At 39.1% G+C, this 5,074-nt stretch overlaps 1 pseudogene; it reads right to left on the minus strand.

Annotated features, from left to right (window-relative positions):
* Nucleotides 1-3,398: 3,398 nt before the first annotated feature.
* On the minus strand, nt 3,399-5,043 carry LOC114536796 (annotated as a pseudogene).
* Nucleotides 5,044-5,074: the final 31 nt, after the last annotated feature.

A 5,074-nucleotide genomic window follows, 5' to 3' on the forward strand; every position in this document is an offset into this window, starting at 1 on the left:
AGCGACTGTCGAGAATTGTTATTGTAAGTCGAGAAACGTATACGATTGTCGAGAGTTTTGCTGCTGTGTGCGATAGTTGAGAAAATGCAAACGATACTCGAGATTTTCGCCTGTGCCTTTGGTCAGCGGTACGTGGTCGGAATATGATATGACAAATTGACAAATATTGCATGACTCCGAATAGGACAGGGCTTGTTGTTTTGGTGACATTTTCCCGCTATTTTTGGAACCCACGCATGCGTTTTACCTATACATGGCTTAATTTGGCTTTACGTTCGCCATTTTGACCGCACTCCGCAGTATTCTTTAGACTCAAAAATTTTCAAAAAATAGCTGATTAAGTATTCATATATTCAAATATGGCAGACGGGAACCGGGACGGGAACCGGGACGGTAATCGTGAACAGTCAAACGATGTCATAAGGCAATTGTTTTCAAGAATCGGGGAACGGTCTGATGCGATATCAGGACGACTGAATCAAGTCGACACCGAATCGGAGGTGAGACGCACTTTTACAGGCAATAATGCAAGCATCGGACCATCATCTACTTCAAGACCTTCAACTCAAGATTGTCAAATGAACCAACAGCTAATAGATATAGACCTTACTCAGTATAAGACAACATTTTCCAGGTCAACGACCTTCGCGCTCGACACGCAAGGAGGGAAAACAAAAAGCAAACGTTAGCGAAAACAAGTCATTTTTGCGAGATTTGGTTTTACTAAGCGGCCCTGACGACCAAGTCGTGCACCGGCAAAGAACACGTCTCGCTCTGAATGAAAGAGGGCACGTTGTTTCAGGGTGCAGATTTACAAAAGGTCAGTCAATGATAGAAGTCGAAAGAGCGATAATTGAGGCTTTTGATGGTAAAATTCCACCCGGTGTGGATATTGAATTATTAGTTTCCGTTCATTCAAGTCTGGTGGTCGCATCACTGGCACCTGGACAGCGTGGTATAGATGGTGCCATGCTACAGCGGCTGTATAGAAATAAACCTGTTTATATCCGCCCAAATCAACAACTCTTTCAGTGACTTGGCGTCATATAGAAATGTAGCACAGGTATTTTATATTGTTAATTCAAAATACATACATAGCCTACATGCAGAAATCCATCTGCTCGGTTAAACGAGTTAAGCAAGTTTTACAGTATGTTAACAAAATTTTGCTCAAGAAGCCATCATGTACTTTACATTACCAAAGTGCTTACTACTCACTAGACTAATTGTAATCTAATCACTTAAAGTCCTGTGATAATGAGCATTTATCCTGTTTTCATTAGTTTGTAGTAAACTTTTGATGAGATTGTCAACATACTTTTATCATCCTTAGCAAACCAATATGTTGTCAAGTCCTCTGTCTACCCGTGCTCAAGCTAAGAAGAAGAATTAGATGAGTGTTTTCTGGATTTTCAAACTGATGAAAGCAATGTTACCACCCATCCCCATTCATTTAATTTCAACTCCAACATACCTGCTTCCCACACCCAGCCCCAACATGCCAATTTTGACATCCAACCTACTACAATGAATGCAGGCACCCACCCCCCTTTAACAAATGTCAATTCCAATCACCCTCCAACCGATGCTGATACCCAGCCTTCCCTGACAAATGTTAATAGCCAGCCTACACTGCCTTGTCTTAACACCCAACCCGAGCAGGCCAATGTCAACACCCAACCTATACAGACCCAACAGACCCAAGCATCCAACCTAATCAAATAAATGTCAACTCTAACCACCCTCCTATTAATGTCAACACCCAACCAGCTCCACCCAATGTTGTTGATGAAGAAATTGGTGAACATGAAGATCAGACTCATAGTCCACAGCAGGAAATTATTGATGTTGAAACAGGGCAGGTTTTTTCTGATATGGATGAAGGTAGGAATTTGTACTAAAAATATTATGTTCTAATTAACCTGTAACAAATAAACTAATTTCTTCACTTTGTCTTTTTAGCCGATTTGCATTTAATATCAATGTACACTCCAATGCTTCCCAAAACAGTCACCGTCCACCGATCCACCATCCGTAAAGATTTAACTGAAATATTTACCGACCCAAGCATTTTGAACAGTTATCTTGATGTGGTTGTGATCGATGCACGTGGTGAACCAGAGAAAGGAAAAGGGAAGGGTGTTATATTGGATGTTTTGACACATTTTTGGGACAATTGTTTTATGTCTTTAGCTGTGGGAAGGAAGGAGAAAACACCATTCATAAGGCACGATATGCAGAAACGTGAATGGCAAGCTATTGCTCGTATTCTTGTCTATGGTACAAGAATTATGGTTATTTCCCACTTCAACTTTCTTCTGTTCATGGCATCATGCTTGTTTGGGGAGGAATGCATCACAACGGAATTTCTACTTGCCACATTCAAAGAATATATCCCAGCTGAAGACCAGGATGTTCTGGATCAGTGTCTTGGTGATAGCTTTGACAAAGATGCTGAAGATGTCAGTGACTTTTTGTCTTCTTTGAAGTGCTTTAGAGTAGCATCGCAGGAAAATATTAAAGAAATAATCAACGAATTGGCACATCAGGAGCTGATACAGAAACCAAGATATATTGTGAACTGTTGGGCTCCTATATTACATATGTTACAAGAGCATAAAGCATTCCAAACCTTTGAGGATCTCAAAGAGTTGTATAAAAGCAAGACCCCTACTGCAAAGAAAATTATAAAGCTATTTCGAGCAGAGCCTTCCAATGATGCTGAACGAGAGAGTCTTGCCCACCTGAAGCGATTTGTGAAGTCCCTGGAAGGCCAAGCATTGGCAAAGTTCTTGCATTTTTGCACAGGAAGTGATATCATCACCTGCGATTCAATCACAGTTATATTCAGTACCCTCACTGGTGTGGAAAGACGGCCCATTGCTCGTACATGTGCCCCCTTAATTGAGCTACCCTCAACTTATGAATCGTATTTGGCTCTTGCTGAAGAGTTCCTAAACATTATGAGGGGGTATCAGTCATGGTCATTTGACATTGTGTAGAGTACAAACTGGTTTAAGCGATGTATAGTAGTCTAAGTTTTTGTTTGGTTTAGGTTCCACAGAGCAACTTCCATGTATTTAATGAAAAAGCATGATTGAGATGGTAATTAGAACAGAATGGGAATTATTCATGAAGTACAAGTTAAAGGTTTCATACTTGCATCCTCTCAAATTTCAGTTTTAATGAAATTTTTAATATGCAGTTTTAAACAAGGTAACAAACATGGCTTTTGCTGATTGCACTTCAAGTTTTTTTATCATGTGTTTTCCATGTTTTTTCCAAAGTTTTCAATGGATATTTTATCATACTAAATATTCGAAGCACATTGAAAGGGTGATTTATGTCTGTGGCCTTTATAGTATGTTTAATAAAGAAATTTTTTATAATTCATAAGTATAAACACTGATACTGTTCCAGCACAACTATCACTTTAACATTGTTAAGCAGAAAATTTGTACTGCAGGTTCTTTGTTGTTTTAATGAAATAAATTACATAGTTTATGGGATTGATGTAATTTCAATGTTTGTTTTTACTGGTACTATAGTTAATTAAACAATTCAAATGTCTATTGTTTCCTCAGAAATAAAATCACCAACTATGTCCACTGTATTTAAAAAATGTCCTATACCATTATTCCCATCATCCTGGGAAGGATTTACCGTTTGTTGCAGGTAATGGAGTTGTGCTTCAGTAAGTTCAATATCTGAATTGGAATAACAATGTTATTGTTTGTTTGAATTGCTTGTCCTGAGGTACTGTAGTCAATTCCATAGGATTCCCAGTTAATTACTGTCGAATCATCTGGGACTGTTATCATATTAGTATGCCATAATGCTAATGGTGACTGATGATTGGCAGTTCTCATTCCATGATGATTCCACTGCCTTCGGAATTCAGCTAAGGATACATTGATGCGAGGTAAAAAACATACTGGAGAGCGAAAAGGTGTACTTCATTAAGGGAATCAAGTTGTTCACTTCTCTCTAGAAATTTGAACAAATCCTTGTATAGCGCTGTCATAACTCTGTTGACTTCTGCCCATAATCGCTCAATACGCTGATTGTGCACACTTCTACCAGCGATAAAACTGCCTCTATCGGTGCCTCTGTTATAAACCATGTATCTTGCCACATCAACATTCTCGACGCCATGGTCACCTCGAACTCTAGATGGTAGGCCAAACTCTCCCACACCGTTTTCAAACAAGCGAAGAACAGTGTCTGCTCTATTGTTTGTGCAACATTTTAGGTAAATAACTGTTCTGCTAAAACCATCAATGCAACCATGAATTACAAATCTCCATGATATCAATTTATGGTTAGAGTCAATATGCCACAAATGGTTTGCCCCACGAACGTTGTAGACACGTCGACAAATTGCATACCTTTTTCGTATACTCCTACCAATTGGATCGACTCTTTGGATACTAGCTCTAACTCTATGTCTTTGGACATTTATCTGTCTTCCTTTTAAACTACCTCTGACGTAACACTCACCACTATATGGTGTCAATTGGAGAATTTCTCTTATTTGATTATCCAGATCATAATCTGAAATTTCTGAGAAACTTGGTTCAATTCCGAATTCTATCCTTCGTCTTTGAAGGGTTCGCTCAGACACACCCAAAAGTTCTGCAATGTTACACCACTTCATCCCTGTTTCTCTCAACTGTTCGATTTGTACCTTGGTGATGTTATATGCAGGTCTTCCTCCCGTACTAGGCAAAAGCGAAATAACATTTCTTACTTCCTCGATGGGATAATTGTCGACAATCTCAGCTAACTTTTCGAGTTCTCTTTCCATTGCAGCAATCAAATTACCAAGCAAAATTCTTAACGACGAATTTGGCGCTGTATTTTCATCTACAGCTGTCTTCATAGCAACTACGATAAGAATATAGTCTTCCATTTTGTTCTTGCAATGTTCTGATCCTATTGGATCCCGATTACATTGAGATCTCTGACATTGAAGAAACAAACTATCAAGAGCACTGACAAAATTTTGCAGCTCATCCACGTTGGCAGCCATGACGCTTCTAAATGCACTAAATTCCATCGGTTCCGACCACGT

This window comes from Dendronephthya gigantea, unplaced genomic scaffold, assembly GCF_004324835.1.
Source record: "Dendronephthya gigantea isolate DGI-Jeju-01 unplaced genomic scaffold, DenGig_1.0 000147F, whole genome shotgun sequence".
NCBI classification, from domain to species: domain Eukaryota; kingdom Metazoa; phylum Cnidaria; class Anthozoa; order Malacalcyonacea; family Nephtheidae; genus Dendronephthya; species Dendronephthya gigantea.